Raw genomic sequence first — 27,651 nt, 5'->3', positions numbered from 1 at the left:
TGGCCAGCCATGGTTGGGTACCCCTCTGAGCTCTCTTGTTGATATCATCTCACTGTTGTGTGATCAACTGTGTACTTATCTGTCTCCTCATTATACTATAAGTTCCTTTGAAGCAGACTATCTTATTTGTCTTTGTATTCCCGGTGTCTAGCATAGTACCTGACACGGAGCAGGCACTCAGTAATGAATAAATCAAGTGGCAGAGTGGGGTTTCAAAGTTGGGTTTTTTCTCTCTGGCACAAGTCTCACATTTCTTCATGCTGCTTCTTAATACCTTGAATCTGAAAATTTCAAAAATCTGTGCTAGGTATATTTTTGCCGATCAGCATTTAAAATACAGGTAAATAGGTATTAGCTCCATGAGGATTCAGTTGATTATTTCTTGTGTAGCTCTTTTTCATCATTCCACTGTTTTGCTCATCCAAGTATTTTGGGTTAACTAAATCTAACGTGACTTAAAGCCCTTCCCATACAATTTTATATCCTTTCTGTTGCTGCTACAACAGCACTACACAAGCAGAGTAAGTACATTGAGAGTAAGATCAATTTCATTTGATTGTCTGAAAACTGACAATGATGTATCAACAGCAACTCATTTCCCATTACAATGTCCTCCAAGGTCACTGTGGGTAGGTATTACAGTTTCAGTGTCACAATGTAACATGGCAAAATCCAGCTAAAATCGAAATTCAATATAATCACAGAATTTTGTAAATGGAAGGAAGCTTAGACATCTTTGAGTCCAGCACTGTTGTTAAAAACTTCCACGAGGAAACTGACAGGAGAAGAAAGGCCTGGACTGGCTCGCCCACGGTCCTCTGGTCTATAGAAATGGGAGCAAATTTCCCAACTTTCAGTCAGCTGACCTTTCCTCAATGCCAAATACATCTTATATTTTCCATCTAAACAAATTATCTACATCAGGACCCACCCAACTGTTTACATAGTGCTTATCTTTATGATATTGCTTTTGTGATATCCTTGTTATAAAGAGGAAGGAACTGGGGGGAAAAGCAAGGGACACAGGGGATTGGTAAGAGACAAATAGTCCTCAGAGTGATGGGCTCCTATTTGTAGTGTAGCCTTGTGATCACACGGTGTTCTCTGAGCCCCAGTGCTAACCCTGTGCTCCCGGGGCCTGGATTCCACTCAATTCTGTGCCTTATTTGGCCTAAATGAGTTCCCCAGCTTCAATGTGTATTTTTTGGGCTTCATTTTAGAAATATCATCCTAAATCTACTCTCTCCTTGAGTTTGTTTTACTTCTAATGCTGAGGAATGAAGATTCTGGGTAAAAGAAAATAAAGATGACGGGTTTTCCTAGGACCTAGGCTTTCCATTTTAAGAATGGGTTCCTCAAATGGTAAACGGGGCAGTCTACTTTATTCCTCAAATGATGACATGTTCCACGCAAATTAGTATTTAATTGGGCTAATTTGTTTTCACAGAAAGCACGAATTTCTTTCCAAGAGGATCAGTTTGATAATGTTTTACCAGCTAGTGCTGGGAGACCAAATATAGACCAGTTCTGAGAAACAGGAAGTGAACCTGACTGGTCTAGTCTGCCGTCCCTGGCAGTGACGCAAATACAGAAATCAAATTAGGAAAACAAGATACGTGGGTGTGAGGCCATCGACCATCATGCAGGATGCTACAGCACAGGCAGGAATGCTTCTAACCAAACGCCATTCATTATAATAACACCCTGAGAAATGTGACTTGCACAGAACACGCTGGTGATTGGAAAGCAGGAGCCCGAGTTCCCTAGCAACAGCATGTGCTTCTGAGACAGTCATTAGCCTTCCCGTGAATCCCACCAACCCCTTACTTTTCTAAACATATGACTAGCATTTAAAAAAAAAAAAGATGTTTCAGAAAACACTTTAAAATCTCCAGGAGTGAATGGAAAGGAATAATAATAATAATAATAATAATAATAATAATAATAATTCAGGGCCCCACCGCTATGAATACGGCAAAACCTCAAATGAAAGTTTTAATCTCCCCACTGCATTCAGCCTAAGGAGAAAAGGGCTTCCTTTTAACAATTTCCCCCTTAAGCCTTTTGTGTTGCAATGCTCCTGAAAAGAAGCAGAGATCTCACTCCGACCGGCGAGGGCTTTACGCCAAAGAAAGCAATGTTTTTTTTTTGTTTGTTTGTTTGTTTTTTTTTTTTTTACCTGCACTCAGGTAAAAGCAATAATGTCCCTATGTGCCCAGCCTGTCCCTACACCCACTGCTCTCAGTTCTGTGTTTCTGCACCCCTCTGGTAAAGGGCAGTGGAGGTGAAATTGTTCAGAGGTGAAGGCTGTCCCCTCATCATGGTCAGACAGCGCGTGAGTAGTGGGGTCGGCAGCTTGTGTGGGGCGGAGGCCGATGGGGATGGAGGCGAGGGAACATAGGCGCACAGTCTTGTTCTCCTTTCAACAGGACAAATGACTCTGGTTGCAGGAGGGTGGTGCGGGGAACGAAGCTCTTCTTCCTATCGATTGTTTAATTGCTCCAGTGGCTGTTTGTCTGAGGCCACTGGCCAAGAGCATTATTATTTTCGTGGCTAAAGTGAGGTTGGGCAGGTTTCCATACCGTTCCCTACTTTTAAACAGGTCAGCTCCTCGCGCTCAGCCAGGCTGTAGGAATAGGGTGCATGTTGACTTTGACTACTCAGTTCTCCCCTGAAGAACCAGTGCTGGTGGGATGATGGGTCTCAAACCCTGAATGATCGCCTCTAGCTCTGTCCTGGGTTGGGGACGCACAACTCCTCTGGAGCCTGAGTCAACTGCGGGCCGTTATTCGAATGGTAATTATGGCTGCGTTTTCCTGGTCACCCTTACTCTGGCCTAGGTCCCTCTCAGCTGGCCACTGGGCTCCTTCGGTTTGGCCCGGGTGACTCCTAGTTCTCCCCACCTCCCCGCCTAACCCCCCTGCGCGCTCCCTTCCCAAGGCGACCACCTGCGCCGCCCCACTTACCATCTGCCCGCGGGGAGGGCCCCCCGAGGTAGCGGAGCCCTCCCTGCTCCAGGGAGGCTCGGGGGAGCTCGGTGTTAGCCTCCAGCCCTTCGCTACCGGAGAGATCAGGTTCCTCCCCTCCTCCCCCTCCAGCGCCGGCCGCCCTCTTCTTGCATGACACAGCAGAACCGCAGCTGCTGCAGCGAGTCCCAACCATCCGCCCAGGAAGCGCCGCAACCCGGGCTCCGGAGGGGCGGAGGGGGGCGAGGCGGGGAGCCACCGCCAAGGGGGTTCTTGCCCCCACTTTGCGCCACGCACTCTTTTCCCAGCCCAGGGGCACGGACACCAAATGTGGCTAAAGCCGACCAGGCCGAGCTGTTGAGGAATGCAGGGGTTTGGCGGCAGAAAGGATGGGACCGGAGAGGCGGGGGTGTGAAGGAGACCCCAGGAGGGGCAGGGCTTTGCAGGCAAAGAAGGGGAAGAAGAGGCCAAGAAGTCAAAGGCCAGGCTCTGAAGGAGAATAAAGGAGGTCAAAGAGAGGTAAGGAGGTAGAGTTGCTGAGAAAGGAGACCCAGCTGGAAGGGGGGGTGGGGGGGGGGGAGGGGGTTGGGGAAGGTTGGGGGTGGGGGGAGGCTGGGAGGGGAGGGAGCTGCAGGGGAAGGAGGACTGGGAGGGAGTATTTGGGGAGGCCTGAGCCAAGTACCCTGGCAGCATGGGGGCTGAATTGAGAGGCAAGGGAAGGAAAGAGGAGAGGGAAGGAAGAATTAACGCATTGGATAAGAAGGTAAAAATTGGGGGACATACTATGGAATTATTAGAAGGGCTGTCTGGGAGCTCATTCATCATGGCTGATGAGGTGGAAAGAGATAGTTAATTGAGGCAAAACCAAAAGAAAGGGTGATCTACACCCCACTCTTAGTTGTATGCCAAGTTTTTAATAATTCTGCCAATCCAAACAGGGAGTTTTCCTTATACATGGAAAAGCATGAACTGAAACACAGAAATACCTATTTAGCTTAGATTTACGGGATAAAATCTCCACGGTCCACACAAACTTTAAGGCAGGTATTTGGGATTTAAGTCATCAGTCCATAAAGGGGATGTGTTTCAATAATAGCAAAGGCACTCAAAACTGATGTTACAGTATCCACACATCGCTGGACTTTTAAGTCTTTCATAGTGGTTATTAAATGTTAGCAAGGATGACAAAATTGACGGTTCAAAATATTAAAATGTTCACCTCTCTCTCCCTCTCTTCCTCCCCACCCCCTCTCTCTCTCACACACACACCCCTATAATTTCTAGTGTCTAGCATGTAAAGTATGATGAAGGGAAGAGCGTGTTTCCCTAATAATGTTAGTTCCCACCAGCACTCTATGCATTTTACAGCAGACCAGCTGCTCCTCACCATTTCAAAGAATGTGGTCAGAAAGTAATACAGAAACTGCCACTCTGGTTTTGTCTGTACCTTCCAGGTCATATCTTCGTGCCTCACTTCCTGACACAAACAAGTTTTCACTGTTGTCAGCAACAAAGCCCTGATACAGCTGCGGGAAGAAAACGGCATCGCATTTTGTCTCCTGCAAGCATCATCCACAGCTACCGGAGGAATGTAATTCCAGAAAGCTTTAAAGCTGGCGGTGATGGTAATTATGTATCAAATGCCCGATTCTATTTCTGTTATTATTGTTCTGTCATTTCTGTTCTACCCAAGAGCTGGCTGAACTCGCAGAGGTACAAATCCGGTTTTTCTTTTCTTTTTTGATCTGGTAACATGTAATCAGACCTGATGGAGAACTCACTGCTCTTGGGGGGAAAATAAAGTGGGAGCCACGAAATGTCATTTTCACAGAGCGTGGGTTTGGTGACTGTAGGGAAGGATTTAAGGACGCTCCTTCTGTTCGGTTTTCTACGTGATGAGCCAAGGCTGCTCGCGCACGCAGACGCCGCGGCTCCCGGATGCTGCGGCTCCCTTATCGGGGCTCGGGCAGCGCCAGGAGCCCCTCCAGGACGCCGCGAGCGGCTCGCGGTGGGTGGTGGTGCGAGTGCCGCGGCCGCGGCCGCCAGTCCTGCTGCTGTTGTTGCTGCTGCTGCTGCAGTCACGTGGGAGCCCCTTTAAGTTTCCATAGAGAAGCCTCTCCGGTGTCACATGATGGACATGATATAATGAAACAACACCGTGGAGAGGAAAGCATTCGGGGAGCCCACGGCTACGAAAACAAGTGAGTGAGAAGAGGTGGGAGGAAGAGAAACTACGCCACCTCCCCTGCAGCCGAGCCGCCCGCAGCAGCAGCAGGCGAAGAGAAGGGGGCGACGCCGGGGGAAGGCGGGAGGCTGGGAGACCGGGTCCGCCGCCCCGGCCCGGGGACCCCGCCGCCCACCGCCCACCGCGGAGAGAACTTTCAGCCGGCAGCCTCGGCCCGCCTGCACCTGTCTCCGGAGCCTCCCTCGCTCCCCGGGATGATCAGAGGGAAATGCGAGGAGAATACGCTCTACAAATATTACATGCGCATCGTTTTCCCCCGAGCGCCTCGCTCTGGAGGACGGAGAGAGAACGGGATTGAAGCGGCCGCTGGTGTTCGGCCCCAAGGTAAGCGCTGGAGGGCGGGGAGAGCCGGCCCCACCGGCAGGACTGCGGGCTGGGAATTCTGTTCTCGGTTCAGACCCCTCGGGAGGGGGACGAGGCGGCCCCGGCTGCTGGCGACGCGGATGGGTCCGATGGTCCAGCAGAAACATTTCCACGGTGGACTCTGCTGTCTCCTCTTTCGCACGCCCCGAGCTCCCACCCTCCGAGTCCCCGGGGGTCCCCTGCCCGTCCCCGGGAGGGGGCCGCAGGTCGCGGCCGGGTCGTAGGGAGCCGGGTGCGGGAAGGTAGGGGTCCTGGCAATGCCGGGGCCATTTCGCCATGTTTGTGTTGCTAAGATCACTTTCCCCCCCTTTGAGGTGGCTAGATGCCACTTGCTCCTCCGGAGCTGCTGCCGGGTGGAGAGTTTTTTTTTTTTTTTTCAATGTCCGCATTCCAACTAATGTTGCGCAGATAAAATTCAAACTTGAGGTAAACAGAGGAGGAGGGGGAGGAGGGGGAGGAGGAGGAGGGGAGGGAGGGAGGGAGAGAGGGAGGCTGTTTCCATTTCGAGATCCCACCTCTTCACTCTGCGTAGACCGACATCCCGAACCTCCCGAGCGCTCGCTGGTGCCCCCCGCCCACCCCGCCTTTGGTGTCCGTGTCCACCAGAAATAAGGCGGCGCAGCAAAGGGGGTGGGGGGCGTTGCTTGTAGAGGACGCGGCGCCTGGGTTCCCTAAGGGAGACGCACCCCTGTCCCTCGGGCCCCTGGCTACTCCCTCCTTTCGCCGGGAGGGACGTTGGGTGCCCGGGTTTGCTGGGGAGCTGGGGGGCCGGAGGACGCGCTCCCGGGCGGGGCGGGGGGATGCCTGCCCCTCTCCCTGACTTGAGGGAAGGGACAGGATTGCGCCCGCTCCGCCCCGGCGCGGCCCGGGAGGCGGGCTGGGTGGGTCCCAGGTGTCCAGCGGGCGGGTGGCGTGGCAGGTGTGCGGTGGGCACTGCTGTTTGTAAGTTGCCCCGGGTGGGACGGCGAGGGAAGTCTGAAGGCGAGTGGATGGGCAGGGCTGCGTCTTGTCTTCTGGCGGATTAAGGAGAAAACTCAATACGTTCCCCCTCTACCCCCACCCCCACCCCCGGTTTAAATGTCGGATTCGGCTGGAAGCTAGGCTGAAGGGGAGAGGGGATGGCTAAGGGCGAGAGTGAGCTTCGTCACGCGGGGAGCTGGGCTCTGACAGCTGGGAGGCATGCCCCCTCCCCCCGGGCCGGAGGGGCGGGCTGGGTGGCCCGCTAGGGGCGACGCCCCCGGGCTGGGAGCTGGCGGCGGGTCCCTAAGGGCTCGGGGTCCGCAGCCCGGGTCGCGGGGAGCGCGGTGGCAGGAGGAGCGGCCACGTGAGGAGTCTGCGGAAGCGCTGCGCGGAGGGAGGCGGGCGAAGTGCGCAGCGGAGTCGTGACGGCGCTGACACGGGGCCGCCGCGGGCGGGGGGCCGACTCGCGCGGGCCCGACCCCAGGCCCGTGGTGACGGTTTGACCCCGAGCGGTGGGTGCGCACGCCGGGGTTCTCCCCGGGGAGACCGTTTCCGGGCGGGGCCCCCGCCCCGAGCGAGGCGGTAAACAGGGTGGCGCCCTCTGCCCTCCGGCCCCGGGGCTGCCGGGGCGCGCGGCCGGCGGCGCCCGGGGTGACGGAGGCGCGGCCGCGGCGCCGGGCAGTGGCGGCGGGGACGCGCCCGCTCCCCGCTCCCCGCTCCCCGCGCGCCCCCGCCGCCGCCCGGCCGCCTCTGTTTTTGTTTTGATGGAGCCCGCGTGCAGCTGGCGCGTGTCGAGTCACGTGCCGTGGGCGGGAGGGGCCGGGGCGCGGAGCGGAGGGCGCCGTGACGCACCGGGCCCGGGGCGAGGCGGCCGCGGGGGCGGCGGGGGAAGGGGCGAGGGGCGTGTGCCCTGGCAGGTCCGGATCATGCCCGGGGTCGGTCGGGTCGTGGAAGTTGGTCCTCCGTGGGCCGCCTTCGGACGTGGGTGTCAATGCCGAGTTCGTCGCCACAGCAACCACCCGGGGTGCGGGGCCGGCCTGCGCGCTGATTCGGTCAGGTCAGAAATCAACAGATTTTACCGGCGCGTGGATTCCTGGGCACGGAGATACCTACCTGTAATTTGTCCTTCATCCTGCTGCACATTATAAGCAGCTGGAGAGCTTTAGAGAACATTGCGATGCTACCCAATTCAGGACCAATGGAACCCAAATTCAAGTAGGGCGTGGACACCGTGTATTTAAAAACCCCTCCCTAAGCACTTTTGATGTAGAGCGAGGGGCGACAGTTTTTAGAGAGAACCAGCTTGAGGGAATAGTTGTGAAACTATCCCTCTTTAGGAATGAAATGGTAAAAATAGCTAGAGTAGCTACCATTTATTCATCAGTCACTACGTGGGGGTCACTGTGCTGGCATGGTGCCTAGCAGACACGGATGTGTACTTACTTGATGAAACATTGTTTACCCATTTCACGGTTGGGGAAACTGAAGCTCCGGAGGTTAAGACTGGTCAGCGATGATCCTCGCATGGTACCCAGGTAGGCTGACTTCAGAACCCATCCTCAGCCATTCATATGCTGCATTGGGAAATATACCTTCACTTCCGGGCCACATGTCTGTGTGAGGAGGACTGGTTATATGTTTGCTTACGGGCCAGCGGGTTTATATACATGCATTTATATAGTTAGGTATTTTTATCTGGAAAGTTTTGCTTGTTATTAAAGAGAGGAGAGTCACTCGTGAGTCAAGAAAGGCCTATGGGCTACCAATATTTCCAGGAGTTTCTTGTGAAGAGAAGAGTGAGGGTATCCCAGTAATTCGAAGAAAACCCATTCCGTGGGAGTTTTTTGTTTTGAGAATGGAACACACGTGTAAAGTGAGGGGAAGAGTCCAGAAGATGCAGATATTTTCCAGGGATTTACATGAGCAGCCACGGAAGCCCTTTAGGTTGCTGGGCATGATGTAGTTTTGGTGGTCACAGGCTGGCGGTAGCCCACAGTACGAGGCAGTGTACTGAGTGGCATAAGTTCTGCCATGAAAATTTTGGAGGAAAACGACTACTTTGTTCTGGAGTACAGTAGCATGACTTCTGTAGCCCCGTTCTCCCTTGGATTTCTTTCACTTGTCTCCTGGTCAGATAAACTCAGTGCGAATATTTAGCTCTGGGGGTAACCCATTTGTTTTGAAAATGTGTTCATTGATACATTTTCCAAGGGTATTCCAAATAAACCCGCAAGAAACACAGATTTCCTGAAAACAGGGTTACAGTTAAAATGTTTTTGTATTAAATATGTATTACTAAATGGTACTGTGCCACCAAAAAAAAAAAAAAAAGTCTTGGTGTTCCTACTAACAATTGTCATCTGATATTGTTAGCTGTATGGTAGGCATAGTACTTGTCAAGTTGTAGGGATTGGTTTTCATGTTGCTTGCAAGTTTTGCTGAGGAGAGTTTACAGACACCTACCAAGGCAAGCTTGACATCATCCTCAGTAGTGTCATGTTGAGGTCTGGCATGGAAATAGCTCCCCAGCCCCACGACCGTCTCTCATTCTCATCCCCTTCCCTGTTAACCACCAAGGACACTTTCCTCCAGCATTGCCAAACCACTGTGGTTCCTTTGCACAGCCCTGACCAGGTTTCTCTTCTGCAGCGTGCCCCCTTCAGGAAATGTCCCCCGGTTTCTTCTCAGAACACGCTCTATAAATGCCCTCTCTGTGTCACCTCCACGTCTGGTACGTGCCTCACTGTGTGTGTCACAGTGTATCCTATTGTTTTTGTTTACAAGTTTGGCGCCCCCACTAAATTGAGCTCATGAAAGGTGGGAATGGTGATTATTTACCTCCGTGTGTCACTGACACACAGTAGGCACTTAAGTTGATTGCATCGGCCCGGATTGACTTTGAGTTGCATTATTAGTGTCACCCATCTTCATTCTTAACTGCCCTCACCAGCTCTGCTGCTGTGTACTGGGCTAAAGCACAACCATGTACAGAGAATACAAAATACTACCAACATGTTTTTATGAAAGGAATAGGAAGGGCGGGGCAAAATGTAATCAATTTTTCCCTTGTTTCTTAATTTCACTCTCAGTCGACCAGTTGGTCAGCACGACTTCCTTTGGTTACTTGTGTACACGGGGAGAGATGCTCCACATGATCACTTTTCAGTTTATGTAGGAAGAAATGGTACTCCATTGCTGAAGGACATACTTTTATGTGCCATAGCCGGGCACAGGTGCTTCATCACATCTTATTACGCTGTAACTTTCAGATTTAGTATTATCGGAGGTATTTGCAGAGCAGCACTGTCCCCTGGAGCTTTCTGAGATGATAGAAGAGTGATTACAATGATATATTTTTAATGACTTAGAAGTGATAGTCCCTAGCCACTTGAGGTGATTGAGCACGTTTAAGTTTGGCTAGTGTTACATAGGAACTGAATTTCTAATCGATTTAAATATAACTAGTCACAAGTGCCTAGTAGCTACTCGATCGAACGGTGCAATTATAGAGTATTTGACAGGTAAACATTTAGGCTAAGGTATTAAAATCTTGAATCATGTCTGAGGGCTTAACACTATGCTTCCCAGTATAAGCTGTTACTGGATGATATTTTGAGGCCTTCATATTATAGAACATTTGTCTGTGTGTTCTGTGAGCCTTTCGTGTAGTTCACTGGTCTCCCTGTTTTTTAGGAGCAGAGTGAAGTGATGATAAGTAATTATTTACAAATACAATGGATTTGAGCCCTTGGTGTATAAAACTAAGTGAAAGTTCCGTGAGCTAACCGATATTTCTCTAAGAGGAATTGTTAAGAGTAGGCAGTTTTATTAGTCCTGCTGGCCGTTGTATCTGCTAGTGCCTGGTACAGTACCTGACACATTGTGAATGCTCATAAATATTTGTTGATGGAATGACTGTTCAAATAATCTAACCCCTCTAAGTTAGCTTTCCGGGGGTATATTGTGGAGCTGAAGCGGAGGCCAAGGAATTCAGAAACTACACTGAATTTACAGTTCTTCCAGGGAATGCCATCTCCCTGGAGGAATTACTGTTAACTCGGTGACTGATTTCTTCCTTGTACGATAAGTAGCAGGCATTGTTACCTTTCTTTGATGAGGGATTGAAAAACAAAGTCACAAGAAGATGTGGTGCTCAGGTCGTAGAGAGTTGGAAGTGTAAATCGAGTTGAGTAGTTAGTTTGTTTCTGTTGCCTTGTTCACTCAGCCATGAATATTCTTCAGAGAAATAAAATCAGGCACCGAACTATGTTAGTTAGAAAGTGTGGTTTGTAAAAATCAAAGGTAGTAATATATGCTAATGCAGTCTGAAAAGAGGACTGAAATACCTCTTGGATGGCATGCCATTGAGTAAACAGCTTTATATGAGAAACAGGACTGGAAACATTTCTTAAACCTCTAAATCTCGGCCTGTGGTAATCCTAACACCCAAGTTTTTAAACTTCTCAAAGAGACTATTTGAAACGCAAATGGAAACAGATGTTTAGTTGTGCAGATAACCAACGCTAGGCTTTGAAATACTTATATAAAAAGGTATGAGATACATCAAACATCTGTTTAGAACGAGAGCCTTAAGGCTGGAAATTGTAGATTTCATTTCATGTGGTCGATGCAGTATGTGGTGTAGAGCATGTGAAAGGTGCTGTGCAGCCGACTCCCCGTGCTGTGCATCAGGCTTACATACTCGTGGTGCTCTGTGTGGCTGGCTTACAGGCCTGTCCTTGTTCCTAGTTCACAGGCTGCCTTCTCATCATTCTGCCACTAGGTGCCACAAATGAAAACGAATTTTATACTAGAGTAAATAAAACATAAAATATAGATCTGTTGTTTTTTAAAAAAATCATACTGTGTATTCCAAGATAAAACGTGAAGTTTTCTTTTTGGGGGGGTATGTGTGTGTGTATTACTTTCTCTTTTAGCAATTTCTGGCCTCTTAGTCCTTTATGATTGATTACTCTCTTACTTTCTCTTTTAGCAATTTCTAGCCTCTTAGTCTGTTATGATTGCTCTTCTAAAACCTTTGGTGTGAACTCTTTTGGTTGGGGGGAGAAGCCCACAAACCAAAAACAAACCATCAACCATATGTTCCATAAATGACTGCTGTTGCCCTCAAAACTGAACCAAAACACAACCATAAAAAGACAAAACCCACCACTGCTATCAGCAACACAGTTAACCCAGGCAACCAGATAAATAAGGCCTATGTGATTTGAGTTGTTGCTTTTGTGGCGAGGTCAGTAATATGAAGTCTCTTTGTAGATATGAAGCGTAAATTACATATGACAAACTATTGTATATTTTGCCTACCTAACTATGTAGCAGTAACACAAGAATCCACACTGCACTGTAGATCTCAATCTGTTTGGCCTTAAAGACCCTATTGGGCAACTTGGGTTCAGGTGTATAATTTAAGAATCATTTTGAAAGTTTATTGAGAGCTGTCTCTCATGATTTGGTCACTAACTTGATAAAAGAATTGAAGGAAGTAACTGGCTTCCTATCTTTCTCTTCAGTGGAGTGGTTGGGTTGGATCAATGGTTCTCAGACTCTGGTGCGCATTTGAATCACTGAGGGCTAGTTAACACCGGCTGGGCCCCACCCCAGAGTTTCTGACTCAGTGGAGTAGGGTGGGCCTCGTAATCTGCCTCGCTCACAGGTCGCAGGGGATGCTGCTGCATTTTGAGGGCCGGTGGATTAAATAATCTAAAGTTTTGTGATTCGGTGCCTGTTTCCCCCCCCCTTTTCAAGTTGCAGCACCTGTTCTTTGATTTCTGCAACGTTATGGCATTTAAAGACTTCTGTCTGGCAAAATGAGTTTTAAACGTTTGAAATGGGTTAATTTTTATTTTGAGAGTTTTCGAGAATTCTCGAAAACTTTGCAGAAACTTTGGGTCTCGGATTAGGTATACTTGCCCAATAGTAAGTAGATTCTCTAGTTAAACTATATTGAGATATTTCTGATGTTATTCAATGACAAAACTATTTGCTGCTCCTTAAACCTAAACGTAGTATCAAATCTAATCACGTACCTTTTAATACACAGCGACAGGGCACGATGGGGGCACATTACATAATTGTGGGCTCACTAAGTAAAGTGTTTTTTGCGGGACATAGTTCTTGTCCTCGTACTCTTGGTTTGGGCCCACGGTTGACTCTGGTAGCATTAACCTGGGTGTCCTCTGAAGATCATTGCCTCCTAGAAGGGTCATGGCTGCAGGAGGGAGATGCCCGTCAGGGGGATGAAGAGTAAGTCAGGGCACAGCCATCCCCTATTTTGAGGACTTTGGGGAGCAGTGGAGGCTCTGCAGTCTCTAAATGAAGGAGGCAGAGATACCAGGAGGCATCGTAAAGCCGCACTGTTCTTACTTATCCAGAGTGTATGGGGGGAGGGCACGAAGGAGAGGTTCATGGAGATTCCAAGATCTCACAGGTGGTGCCCTGGAAGCGTCCGGTTGCAGATTTCAGTAGCCCTCCCGGTGACCTGGAGTCAGGGGGGCTGAGGTTTGCGGTGAGTTGAAGTAAAGTTTGACATCTTATCTGAGAAAAGGGAAATAAAAAATAAGAAATGGGTGAGGAGTAGGCAATGGGAAGGTAAAAATGAAAGGTTTGTAAGTTTATAAATGCTCTAAAACTTTGTGTGGCAAGACTAGGCTAGTTAATAGCATAGGCTTCTTTGTTAGAAAATAATGAGTTTTCCTTTTCATTTCTGCTGAATACTTGAGAATATCACCAGATGCCGTTATTTGACTTGAATCAGATGCCTTTCAAAGTCATGAGTAGGATTCAACCAGTGCTTACCTTTTAGGATTGTTTTAGGATCCTTAACTAGTTTTAAATCAAATTCCTGGAAGGTACGTGCGATCCCTATTGCTGGGTGTGTTTTATGGATTAGGAAACAAATCATTTGTGTAGCACAGGCCACAACGCTGGGCGACAGCCAGGAGATCTCACTGCTTTTTATATCTACTAGTTTTAATTTTATCTTAAAATTCTGTTTTCTGTCTGCTTTTTTAAAATGGCTGACCCTTAAATCTTAGAGTTGATCTAGCATCCATATTATTGATTTTGAGCTATATTTCATGGATACAGCCTTGGATTTTGAGCTACTGTTTATTTCTTTGAGAAGAATGACGTGTGTTATACAGTCATTTCTTGACCGAAATATCTGTGACATAATCTGTGAAATTGTTGTGACTTCTTTGGACTTCACAGTTTGAAGGTAGGGTTGGCAGTCTATATGACGAGTGCTGGGCATGGCCCATGGGCAGCAGAGGGAGGGTTTTTGTGTGATTCTCTCTCTCTCTCTCTCTCTCTCTCTCTCTCTCTCTCTCCCCCTCTCTCCCCCACCCTCCTCTCTCTATATATACAGTATTTTTTTTTTATTGATTTCAGAGAGGAAGGGAGAGGGAGAGAGATAATTAGAAATATTGTGATGAGAGAGAGAGCCATTGATTGCTGCCTCCTGCCCACCCCCTACTGGGGATGGAGCCTGCAACCCAGGCATGTGCCCTGACTGGGAATCAAACCGTGACCTCCTGGTTCATTGGTTGATGCTCAACCACTGAGCCATCCAGCCGGGCTCCCCCCATCTTTTTTTTAAGTTTCTCCCCCACCTCTTCCTCTCAGGACCTTTTCAAAGCCTCCCGTGTCTTGGAGAGTTAAGACCCTTTTCTTCACTGTAATCACACTAGCACCAGGCAGCATCTGCGGTTGGCGTCCACATCTCCCGAGGGTTCTGTCTTCCACCTTCTGACATTTCTGTTTGTCTCGCACCGGCCTCCTGGCCTCCGGCGAGCCGGACCTTCCTCTGCGTTTCCTTCACGGTCCTGCCTCTGCAGCTGCTTCTTCCTTTCCCTGCCACAAGCTCTCTTTCTGTGCGGCGGCTGGTCTTCCTTGGGCCGGTGGAAAGAGGACTGAAGTAGAACAGTGTGTGTACTGGTGATTCGTGGGTACCTGCCACTGGATACTGTGCTAGCGCTTTGCATTCTTTCCACTGATTCCAGCTCCCACCAGCCACTGGGTCGTGGAAGAGTGTCCCAGTCTCTGCCAGAGGCTCCTGGTCTGTAAAATGAGGGGTGAGTGAGCTTCTGGCCCTAAAGGGCTGTGATTGAGTTTATTCACATCTCATGGTGAGCCCTTATAAGAGAACTTTTGCTTTTTGAAAGATACCTGTTAACAAGACCGGGCTCAGTGTAGAGTGATGCTTGAGCACAGGACCAGGAGATCCAGGATCCCTTAGCTAGACTGTCTGCAGTGTGGCTGGCTGCTTTTTCCTTGAGGAGCTAGGGATGGGTCTCAGGGCTCTCTCTTCTCTACCCTTGTACTGTCTGCATCGAAGATCCGAAAGTTGAACCTGAGCGCTCCACTTGGGGAAGGCTTGTTGACCTGATACTTGGGAGATTGTGCTGCTTCTCATCTCCATGGTGAAAGAGCTGGGCTTCTGAAGCCTCCTTCTGCCGGGGGGAGTTTCTGGGAACCTGCTGGATACTTCTATTTATTCTTAAGCAACTCATAAAAAATGCTACCTCAGATCTTTCTCTCGCAGAATTGTACGTGGCCTGTGACCTTGAGTGCGTGTGTCCTATTTCTAGGGGGATTGTTGTTAGTCCGGAGTCTTCCTGTAATGCTCACATGGACACCAAGCTCCTTATCTGTTCATTGCCAAGGTCAGTGACAGTTGTTTTGTTTTCTGCGATTATACTGGAGTAACGTGTTCAGTGCACATACTGTCCATTTTCTAAAAATCTATATATCTTTTGTTTCTTTATGTTTCAGAGAGAGTAAATATTTCTTCATCTTTTCCTATTTTTTTTTTTTAGCATTTCAAAATCGTATAAAACCTATACTTATCGGCTCTATCCCAAAAGACTTTGTGATGACGTTTCAGTTTTTAGCAATTATTGTCTGAAATGCAAGTCCGTGATAAAAAGTGAACAGTATTTTTAGAGAAAATGCCATTCATAGCCTTTCTTTGGATTTTAACTTTGAAATATGTTTTCCATTTCATGCCTTTTAGTTTGTGTAAGGTTACGGTGCTTGCTATGTTTGTAGGCTTCTATTTTCATGGCAGAAGACATAAAAATCCTCCTATTCTTCCACTTTTAAAGGCTTTGGAATTAAGATTCCTTCTGCTACTAATCTAATTATTTTGAAAAGGCACATAGGAGTTTTCTCTTTGCCATGTATACATCTGTGTATATATATATATATGTGTGTGTGTATATATATATATATTTTTTTGTCATACAAGGACTTTATATTATAGACTTAATGAATCAACACCTTATTTAGTCAATTTATATTATCTGTAGAATGAAGATCATTTGAGATTCTGAGCAATAGAAATATCCCAACAATAGGTTTGCTTTTTTTTTTTAAAATGTATTTTTGTTTTTTGTTAATCCTTATCTGAGGATATTTTTCTTTTGATTTTTAGAGAGTGTGGGAGGGGGAGAGACACAGAGAGAGGAACGTCAATGTGAGAGAGACACATCGATTGGTTGCTTCCTACATGTGCCCCAACCAGGGACGGGGTTTGAGCCTGCAACCGAAGTACATGCCCTTGACCGGAATCGAACCTGGGACCTCAGTCCTCGGGCCGATACTCTATCCATTGAGCTAAACCGTCTAGGGAAGCAGGTTTGCTTTTAAAAGATTTAAAAAATTATTATCCATGTAATAGCTGAAGAGCCTTATAATAATTGAAGAGCATTTGCTCTCATGTGAGGTACTTGAGGGTAGCAAGATGTCCTGGGCTCATTCTGGGCCAGTGGTCCCCACCCCTTGACGGAGGAGTGGCCCGCATTGAAGCAGCGACGCCCTGGGAATATGACTGGAAATGCCCCCTTCTGATTGTGTTTTGTTGTTGGTTTTGGAGAGTACCAGTTGTTTGAAAGCACTGAATTGCAGTTTTACAAATACACACATTACTTGCTAAAACATCTTTTTGGATCACTGTGCTCTTCTGGAGTTCAGAGTTCCAAGTTCTGGGAAGATTACGCATCAGGAACATGTCAGGTCCTGGACATGCCAGGTAAACAGCCCAGTGTGCTTGGATTGCACACTGTGTTACTTTTCACACATTGGAATCCTCCTAATTCTCCACAGGGAGTCTAAGAACAGGAACAAGTAAACATGTCCTATCTGGGCAGACTTTCTGTCCAAAACTAAACAAAAGAAAACAAACAAAAGCACTTAAACGGCTGGTGGGATGCTGGCGCACCCTGGCCCGGGGTACTGACAAACCATTTCTGGCCATTCCTCTCCTGCTTGTTTATTCTCTTTTCTTTCCATGTTCTTTACTCTATTGATGTACCCCCCCCCACCCCCCATTTTTTTCTTTTTTTTTTTGGGTCTTTTCTGTTACCTCTGTTCTTCATCGTTACTCGTTTGCTTTTTTTCCCATTCCTGGTATGGACAGCCTCGGAACATCCTACGGTTATCACAGGCATCTTTTTAGCCTGGCTAATGGCAGACCAGAGCTTAAGAGAAGTTTTACTCTGACATTTTACTCTGACTATAGTCTGTAAAATTCCATGCCACTGCAAACTATTTCTAAAAAGTTTAATGCATTTATATAGCACTAGAGGCCTGGTGCATGAATTCGTGCACCAGTGGGGTCCCTCGGCCTGGCCTGCGGGATTGGGTCGAAACCAGCTCTCCAACATCCCCCGAGGGTTCCCAGATTGTGAGAGGGCACAGGCTAGGCTGAGGGACCCCCCACCCATGCATGATCGGAGCCGGGGAGGGATGCGGGAAGTTGGCCAGACAAGGAGGGACCACAGGAGGGCTCTAGGGCGTGTTCGGCCCTTCTTGCTCAGTTCTGGTCAGCCGGACCCCAGTAGCAAGCTAACCTACCAGTCGGAGCATCTGCCCCCTGGTGGTCAGTGCACATCATAGTGAGCGGTTGAGTGGCCTTAGCATATCATTAGCATATTATGCTTTGATTGGTTGAATGGACGACCGGATGACTGGGCACTTACCATATTAGGCTTTTATTATATAGAATTTTTCATGTTAAATGGAAAAGGTATGTGAAATGTAAAACTTACCAAACTCTTTGGGATATATAAATAGGCATTCAGTGGGTTTCAGATTGAAGTTAAATTTTGTGCAAAAGGACATTCTAAAATTTAGGTAATAGCAATCATGTAGATGATGTTTTTCAGGATTCTTTTTACTTATGAAATTTTTGATAAAAAGATATTGTTTGGGTTAAAATAATGTGTTTAAATGGCCAATAACAAAGTTTTGTATAAAAAATGTGACAGCATCAAATGTGTTTTAAATATCCTACTATTACTTAGGCCACTATCAAGGATCGGAGTATATTAGAGCTCTAAGAGGCTTTGAAGCTAGTTTAATTCAATCTAAATTTATAGATGAGACAATTTACTGAATTTACACACTTGGTTAGTGGCGTAGTTGACCACAGGTAGGTCTTTTACTTCCCTATCCACTCTGCTTTTTTGGACAGAAAATTAACTTTATGAAATTTTAGAAGTAAAATAGGCAGGGAAGCCTGAGAAAAGTATGTGAGTTCTAAACCTAGCTTGACTTCATTAGTTCTGAGATGTTTGACTAGGTGTTCAACCTCTCTCATCTCAGTCTTGGGAGGGTTGGACATTAAGGCCCCTGGCAGGCCTGTGACTATACTCAGAAGAGGAAATTGACATAGATATAGATTCTTCCTATTGTACATTTGTGTAGTTTCAATTTGAGTCTTATTTCAAGTAAATATCGTTCCTATTTTTTAGTAGGTGTCACTGGTATTTTTTGTTTGTGAATCAACTTTTCCGAAGCGTACTGTTGTGAGACACAGGTTTTTGTCAACATCATGGTTGCCTCTGTGTTCAGGTGCCTCTAGCATTACCTTGACTAACTGACGTCAACACATTCAGAGGCAGGTGTCCCCTAGCTTCAAACTGGTGAAAGGGTACCACAAAGCACTGCCCCATAGACAGGTAATTGAGAAGTGCTTTTTTCACATGGTTTACTGTTTATTACAGTGTTAGAAAGTCATGTCACAAATAAAATGGAAGAGAATTTGGCTAGTTCAACTTCTAGAGCGGCTCTCATTGGGGTTGTGAAATAGGTTTTTCCATTCTCTGTAGGACAGTGTCATTGTTTGTGTCAGAAGACAGTTGTGACAATCTGGCAGGATGGGAAAGATGAGATGAGTGTAAGATATAGAGCAAAAGCTGAGCAGACTGGAGATGCTTTCCTAATAAGACTGACTGAGCTTTGGGACTTGCCCCCATTGCTCAGGAGTAGTTCCCAGGCCCACCCCACCTTTTTTTTGCTTTGTTTAAGAAAGCCCATTCTTTCAAAAAAAAATTACATACACCTATTATGTGCATCACATTTAACTGGACATTACAAAAGAGCTACTCATCTGGAGTTTCTTTTTGGCTGGGTGTCCAATGCATAGACCATGAAACGGTGAGATAGAGTAAATGACTGAGGAGCCCAAAGGATAGCCTACACAAGGAGAGGGAAGGGAGAAGGCCTGAAGCAGTAGGAAAACCCCCCCAAGAAGCCATGACATTTGAGCAGTTGGAAGAACAGCTAAAGAACCCTGGCCGGGTGGCACAGTTGGTTGGAATGTCATCCCGTACACCGATAAGGTGGCGGGTTCCATTCCCAGTCAGGGCACAAACCTAGTGGCGGCTTTGATAGGGATCGGGGTGTGTACGGGAGGCAACTGAACGATGTTTCTCACAGTATTTCTCTCTCTGTGTCTCTCTCTGTCTGTCTCCCTCTCAAAAAAGAATAGCTAAAGAACTGATTTTAATTTTCTTTTGGGAGAGTGCAAGGGATGTGGTTGGGCTGTGTTAGGACATAGGCTTGGGAGTTGGGAAATGACCATTGTATGTTTTAAGGTGGCAAATAAGGTACTGCCCTATGGTAGTAGAGCCTTTTTTATACGGAAAATTTTAAGTCTGTAGAAAAATTGTACTCTGAACACATATGCTGGTCTTCTGGATTAATCGTTAACTTTATAGCCGTACTTGCCCCCATGCTCCATGTATGTATGTATGTTTTGAGTCAAATGTGGTATGTATATTTGTATTACTTTCTTAACCACTTGAATATAAGTTGCAGAAACCATGACATTTCACTTTTAAGTACCTGCTGAAGAGGACTTTCCTTAGTATAAACACAACACATTATCATACCCATGGAGTTTAGGATTGACATAACGACATGGTCAAACACATAGAAAACATTTAAATTGGGGGGTAGAAAGTGTATTTATTTGTTTTTTTTAAATCAGGTAGATTTGTCTGGCACAATGCGTGTTGAGTGAATTGGTGGGACAAGAGACTAGAGCACATATTTAACAAGTCAGATACAGCCATCAAAATAGAAAGAGAAAGCTTATTAATATTCCGATATGCTGTATTCTTAAAGCTACAATCTTAAGTAAAGACAAGGCATAGAAGAGTGTAAAAAATTTATAAACTGTGTGTGTGTGTGTGTGTGTGTGTGTGTGTGTGTCTGGAAGGATAAAAAATGAATTAATATCTTGTGCCTTTCAGAGGAGGAGGCAGGGAACTGAAAGACAGGGAGACTTTTCCCTGAATACCCTTTTACCTTTAAACTATTTGAATATAATACTTATTCAAAAATAAATAGTAAGTAAGCGAGCATAGACTTACGTTGATCCTATTATTAGCTTTGTAGCAGGTAGGATAATGCTTCTCTTTATGTCCTAACGAAATTTGGAGAATGGGGCCTAAAACAAAAGGTGGAGGAAAATACTCCTCTTTAATTTTGAAGGAAGATTTGCTTTTTTGTGCCACTTATTGAAAAAGAATGTTCATGATGTAAGAAGATATTTTTTTCAGGAGCTGCCGATGTGGAGAGGAGGGACTTGATGGGGGCCTGATACTCAGGAAGGCTGGGAATTTCACTGAGAAAAGCAGAAAGGAAGATGGTGTCGGAGATTATGTATTCCGCTTGGAGTAGAGCAGCGACTTTCATTCTTTTTCATCTCATAGCACACATAAGCTAATCACTAAAATTCTGTGGCACATCAAAATATTTGTTGCCAATCTGACAAAAAATTAGCATAATTTTGATTGACTTACAAAAAAATAGTAATTACTCTTTTTACTCCAAAGTGACTTAAAAAAAAAAGCAGGTACTTATACTTGTATATAAGGATTTCTGCTACCAAGAATTAACCAATCAGATGCAACCTTATTATGTGATGTGAGCAATAAGATGCAACTCTATCATGTGACGTATATATTTATGGTTCAAGATGGCATTCGCACTGGATGGCTATTGTGTTGGCTGTTGTCATCTTTTTATTGACTAGAGTCCCGGTGCATGAAATTTTGTGCACTGGGAGGGGTCCCTCAGCCTGGCCTCCACCCTCTCACAGTCCAGGAGCCCTTGGGGGATGTCCGTCTGCCATGAAGACAGGAGAAGCTCCCGCCACCACCACTACACTTGCCAGCGGTGAGCCCAGCTTCTGGCTGAGTGGTGCTCTCCCTGTGGGAGCACATTGACCACCAAGGGGCAGCTCCTGCATTGAGTGTCTTCCCCCTGGTGGTCAGTGCACGTCATAGTGACCAGTTGTTCTGCCATTAGGTCGATTAGCCTTTTATTATATAGGATTATATAGGATAGTCAGATATTGCAAGTTTTAAAAATTGTGCAATACTAGTTGAAAATCACTGGAATAAAGGATAATATTTTTCTCCTCTAAGACAGAAACAAGAGTAGAATTTAGTAGTTTCAGTGGAAAAGTACAGAAGATGGCAAATGGGACTCAGAATTTACACTTCACATATATTCATAATACCTTTGATGATAAAAGATAAGTATGTTTAAAAAGCTGCTAAAACAAAATTAATATTTAGGAGTAATGTCTGGCTATTTTTTGATATTTTTAAAAAGATAGATTCTTGGGTTTTATATGAAAGATTATATGGAAGTTAAAAGAAAACCTCGAGTTAATATTAGTAAATTATTTCCATTTTATAGCTATTTGATTATTTTGTATGGTAGTTATATAATTATATGGTGAACTTATGATACTTATCCTTAAAAATTGATATTTTGCAGTGTTAAATATGTTGCATTAATTTCAGAGTTAAGTCAGACACAGTTTATTTTCTGTTTTCATAAGATTAACACAAAGTTATTGATTAGTACTTAGTGCCTTTTCTCTTGAAGGCCAGTGTTTATTAATCAGTGAGTGTTGAATTGCTCCCAGTGTCTGTTAGGCATCCTTGGGTTAATGGAGACAGATGATCTGCCCTTGACAGATGCTTCTGGAAACTTAACATTTCAACAGTGCAAGTTAAATTCCTGTTAGGGAGGGAAGTCACTGACTGCTCAGGCATGTAGGCAGGCAGGCCTTTAGGAGCCAGAGGAATTCTGCACTGTTTGATCAGGTGTCCAGGATGGGACTTTGCAGGTGAAGAAATTTGATTTTATCAGTTCATTCAGAGTTGATGGGGATTGTGAAACTAAATGAAGCTAACCAAGCTAAGCAAGCTTACAGTCAGAGAAAGACAAATATCACATGATCTCACTTATATGTGGAATCTAGTGAACAAAATAGATCTAGAGACATAAAAGCATACAACAGACTGAAGATTCTTAAAGGGAAGGGGAGGGGGTGGGAAGAGATTAACCAAAGAACTTATATGCATATCTCCATGACCCATGGGAACAGACAATAGTGTGGTGAAGGCCTGGGGAGGAGGTGGGAGTCAGGGATAGGTGGTCAGTGGGGAAAGAAAAGGGGACATCTGTAATACAACAATAAAGATAAATTTAAAAAATTAAAAAGTTGCAAAAAACCATGAGGATAATGCAAAGAACAACTATTTTTACTTAGATTCACTTATTAACATTTTCCCCACTTTATCATTTACTCGTATTTTCTTGTTCTCTCTATATTTATGTGTGTATATGTATATATATTTTTTGAATCATTGAATATATATGTGTGGTGTGTGTATGTGCGTGTGTGTGTGTGCGTGTGTGTGTATCATGGCCCTTTACCCCTAAATATTTCAGTGTGTATTTCCTAAGAATAAGAATATTTGTATCTATATTCTTAAAATATTTTCATCTAATCTACTATCTGTATCACAGCTTTGTCGGTTGAGGTAAAAAAGTCCTTTATTCTTTGTCTTTTATCAGATTGATATTTTGGAAGACGAGTCTTTTTTTTTATATTAGAAAGTTTCTCAATTTGTGTTTGTCTGATGTTTCCTCATTGTTAGATTCACAGTATGAATTCTTGGCCAGAGCCTACTCCCCCCCACCCCCTAATTTTTTAAGTTTATTCTTTTTCTAAATTAGAAGATAACATGGATGCAATAATATTATCTAAATACAGAGTCCATCTATTATTTCAAAATGTTTTTTTTAAAATACCTTTTTATTGATTTCAGAGAAGAAGGGAGAGGGAGAGAGAGATAGAAACATCAATGATGAGAGAGAATCACCGATGGCTGCTTCCTGCACATCCCTCACTGAGGATTGAGCCCACAACCCGGGTATGTGACTTGACCAGAATAGAACCCAGGACCCTTCAGTCTGCAGGCTGATACATCAATGACGAGAAAGAATCATTGGTTGGCTGCCTCTTGCACATCCCACACTGGGGATCGAGCCCACAACCGGGCATGTGCTATATATTTTTTGATGTCTTATTCTATACCCAAATAAGAAATGTCTATTTGTTTAAATCTTAATTTGTGCCTTTTTAAGAATGTTTTAAAAGTTTTTCTCAGATGGGTTTTACATAGTTATTGTTAAATATTTTATTTTCTTTTTGAAACTTGCCTTTATCATTTATTATATCATGGAGATCTGGCCTGTACATGCAGGCCAGTACATGCAAACCTATTTAATTCTGAAAATGGATCTATGGTCAACCAATGAACTTGTATGCGTATATGTATAACCTGTGGACACAGACAACGGGGTGGTGAGGGCCTGAGGGGGCGGGAGGACAGGAGCAGGCTGTAAGAGGCTTATGGGGAGAAAGGAGGACCTATGTAATACTTTCAACAATAAAGATTTAAAAAAATAAAAATAAAATGGGTCCATGATAATCCATTGTGCCCTAATTTAATTTTTCTCTGCAGATGTATTTCATGTTGTTTCTGATTTATCCCTGTTATGCCCAGTACTGAGGAAAATACCCTTGTCCCTATATTCTTGCTTACTTGTGTTACTGTATCTGTAAAATAGCTTCCTGGAAATGGAATTGCTTAGTCATAGACCATGTATATATATCTTCGGTGACATATTCTACCAAGTTATCCTCTCAAAACTATTTGACGCTTTTAAAATCAAGTAAACTTGATTGTATATGTTTGTTGTTAAAAGACATTCAGAATTTTGTTTGAAAGAAGCCTCATGAAAGTTAATTCTAAACCAAAAGTGTGTATCTATTTGTCCATTGATATGGGGAATCTAAAGAGAGCAAAAACATGATTTACACCTCACCTAACTTAAATACAGTTTTGGAAATCAGATATATATTTACTTACATGTATTCAACAACAGAAAAACTTCATTGTTCAGTAGACTTTGAATTTAGACTAAAAGTATGGAGTGTAGTTTAGGGGAGAGAATCAAGAAAGACATTTCCTGGGAGATCGGCGTGGGCTGACGTTGAGGCAGAGTTTCACCGTGTCACGTGAGCCCTGGGACTGGAGCAGTGTGCCTGTACTCAGAGATAAAGTACGGACAGTTAGTGGGAGACCTGGAGTTCCGTAAGGTGTGGATCTGGTCCCCTCGGCGGCAGAGGGCTCTTCTGATTTAGTACTCTATTGCCGTGTAGCAGTTACCCTCCACACCCAGTGCTTAGAACACCCGTACACATGTATGATCTCTTAGCAGTTTCTGTGGGCCAGGGACTTGGGCGCAGGCAGCACTATTGCCACATTCTGTCCCATAGAAGCAAGCCAATGCGTTCAGCCCACATTCAAGGGGAGGGCACTGGGTTCCTCCTTTCAAGGAGGGGGTGTCAGGGTCTGGGAACACATTTTAAAACTACCACACTGGGTTCTGAAGGAGAGGTCCGATGGTACGATTTTGAAAAGGAAAAGAGCATGGTGTCCAGCAGAAGATTAATCTGGTAGCAGTGTCAAAGATGACCTGAAGAAAGGGGGACACGGGAGGGAGGGCTGGTGAGGAATTCCAGCAGTGAGGCAGTGATGGAGTTGTCCAGGGAGATGCGAGAGGGACAAGGCAGGGCCCATGAGGGGTGCAGCGGAATGAGAGAGAGGGAATGGGAGGCGGAAATCGTCTCCAGGCTTCCAGGCCTGAAGAACGAACCATCAGGCATGTAATAACTGGAAAGAGAAACCAGTTTTTGGTTTTAGACATTTAAGGGGAAATTCCCAAGCAGTTGAAACTATAGAACCAGGGCTTCAGTTGAAATGTCGAGCCAAAGGGAGAAAGTTCACATTCGTCGTCCAAAAATTTTTACGGGATGAGTCCGCAGAGAGTCCGGAGCACGGAGGCCCCAGCCTTTGGGGGAAGCCGTGGTCTGGAGCACGATGAGCAGAAGCTAGATCTGCGTTCCTGGCAGGAGGAGAAGGTGGACCGAGGCCGAGCGTCACGTGTTACAGAATCTGAAGAGAATGATGTTTGAAATGCATGCATTTGCCTGTCAGATTATTAGCGGTGACAGCACTTTTATGTGGAGTAGAACAATTTTGGAAATTGGATTATAACATTGAATGTGATGATTCACTTTCTAAAAAGTGCTCGAGGTGGGAGGATGAGTGGCTGGCACGCCTTCCATCACAGCTTTTGAGATCTGACACCCATCTCGCTTCCTTTTAGCACCACCAAGCCTCCCTGGAATGGCACTGCTACTCAGTTCTCGGCTGGAGGGAAGGAGTAGGATTTTACCTCTTGTTTTCAGGGAGTCATTTAACAGTAAGTGAAATTAACTTACTTGATAATTTTTTTTTAACTTCACCTGTTGCTATCAATTACTCTTACCTGTACTCTCCCCCTAACCCTGTTAGTATGACTGTTCCAGATCAGATATCAGATGAGGCATCACCTATTTTTTTTTCTCCCTTAACCTCCCAATTTCAAGCATACTTCGATTATTTATATGCTTTGTTAATTGAACTTGTAGGGATGCAATTAGTATTTAGTAAATATTAAAGTTAGTAACTGGCAAATGTAAAACTGACAGATGGATTTTATCTTTTGTATCTATACATGTATTTAATCAGTTTTCAATGAGTAAAATAATTGTCAGTAAGATGTAGCAAAAACAAGAAAATAGTTTAAAAAATCACTTTTATGGCCTAGTATATTTCAAAATTTCTGTAAGAATTTGAGATTAAATGGGCCAAAGGATTATGCAGTGAAACACTGACAAAACCAGAAATTAAATCCTGAGTGTCCTCTGCTACATGGTTAGATGGTGGTGTTTTTTTCCGACAGGTTATTTTCCTTTAAGAAAAAAACTTTAGGTCCACCAAAGACTTAAAGAAATGAAATCAGCGTAACAACAGTAACTGTGGTTTCAAATTAAAGGGCAAACTTCTATGCTGGAAAAAAAGAGCTGCTGTTATCAGTTCTTTTTAGCACAAAAAGATATGCTTGTTCTTGGCAACCTCATCTTTGAATAAATAGGGGCCTTGCTTGATGTCGCTTAGTTCTGCAGTGTGCCTGGGGGAGCTCTGGCCCAGGTGAAAGGGGTCAGAGGGCGGTGGGAAGGGAGAAGGGGCGTGAGGAAAGGCTGAGAGGTTTCGGCTCGGATAGCACAGAGATAAGTGAAGGCGGCGTGACAAAGAGCGTCGCTGACTCTACACATGTCGGTACAGCCATGGAGGCTCTCACGTGCAGTTTTCATTACACATGTTAAGCCTTTTCTTTCTGTCAGTAGGCGGGAGAGGGAGGAACAGAAAAAAGAGTGAGAAAGGGTGTCTTGGGAGACCACCGATTGTGTGGTTTGTTTTCACAACTCAGGAGCTGGATGTATTTGCAAAAATTACAGCATGACTTTTACTCGTCTGTGGGCATCTGACAAAAACGTAATGTGGTTAATTGGCGTATTTTCCTTTTCCTGTTTCCCACCCATCCGGCCCTGTCCTCTTTCCCTTACATTCTCTGGAACTCACTTCGGGCACCGTCAGTCCCAGAAGCTCCCTCCAGTGGCCTCTTCTGTTCCCAGTGCCCGACACTGGCGGGATTAATTGTCCTCCTCCCCGCCTCTCTGTCTGCAGAACGGCCTGGCATCACTCTGTCACTGGGCTTCCACAACTTGTCCTGTGACCGTGTTTATGAGCTTGTTTGCCCTACTACACTGAGGGTTCCTCAGGAGGTGGGGTCAGGCCTCACTCATCGGGGTATCCCACATCTAATAAACGTTGAGTAAGCAGACGATGATTGCTTTTCCTGTGCCTTGTGGCAGACACACCACGGTCGTCAGTGTGGCAGTGAAATCACCGAGCTTTGATGGCTCGGAGATCTGTGACTAGAGAGAGAGACCACACGGGCCTTGAAGAATCGGCGGTGGACTGCAGTGAGGAAGGCACAGATCCTGGTCTCCAGGGGCTCCACTGAGTAGGTCCGTGATGGCTGGGGCGCAAGAAGCCAGCCAGCGGTGCAGTGTGGTGAGCGATGCCACAGAGGCCTCTCGTACAAGCGCCCGGGAAGCATGGGATGCATTTGACCGGGGAGGGGGGGGGTGGGGGGGGGGCTTGGGAAGACTGGCCTTTGAGTTGAGTCTTCAACTACTTATGTAGTTGCTCACCTTTCGGAGAAAAAGGAGGAGCATCTGCTAAGCTGCATTGGTAAGAGGACCCTTTTTTGAAAAGCTGAGAAGGAACATTTGAAGTTCATGAGTGTTGAGGAGTGGGGAAATGAGAGGGAAGGAGCCGTGTGTGTGTGTGTGTGTGTGTGTGTTTTGTGTGTGTGTGTGTGTGTAGCTGGCAGCTGGTCTTTGCCCCGGTGGCTGTGAGGAACCATTGGCGGTTTTAAAATCAGAGGAATGGCACAGATTCGCATTTTAGTAAAATGTCTCGGAACAGTGTAAAAATTGGACTGGAAGGGAATACACTAAAGAGAATAGACTGGTTCGGCGGCCAG

The 27,651-nt window shown here is 45.7% G+C and overlaps 1 protein-coding gene and 1 long non-coding RNA gene across 3 annotated transcripts in view; one reads left to right on the top strand and one right to left on the bottom strand.

The window, feature by feature from the left end:
• Window positions 1-3,117, bottom strand: part of MKLN1 (muskelin 1) — a 330,333-nt gene extending 327,216 nt beyond the window's left edge. Inside the window, exon 1 of one of the 2 annotated variants that reach the window (XM_059711806.1) lies at window positions 2,967-3,117. The gene's annotated coding sequence lies outside the window, so the exon portion shown is untranslated. The remainder of the gene's footprint in view (window positions 1-2,966) is intronic. The other variant, XM_059711807.1, reaches the window with a different exon arrangement.
• The window catches only part of LOC132242768 (uncharacterized), a 171,588-nt gene that overhangs the window by 106,187 nt on the left and 37,750 nt on the right, over window positions 1-27,651 (top strand). The window lies entirely within an intron of this gene.

This window comes from Myotis daubentonii, chromosome 10 (assembly GCF_963259705.1).
Source record: "Myotis daubentonii chromosome 10, mMyoDau2.1, whole genome shotgun sequence".
NCBI lineage: Eukaryota > Metazoa > Chordata > Mammalia > Chiroptera > Vespertilionidae > Myotis > Myotis daubentonii.
The sequence above is the reverse complement of the archived record's forward strand: the minus strand, read 5'-3'. Positions and strand labels throughout refer to the sequence as shown.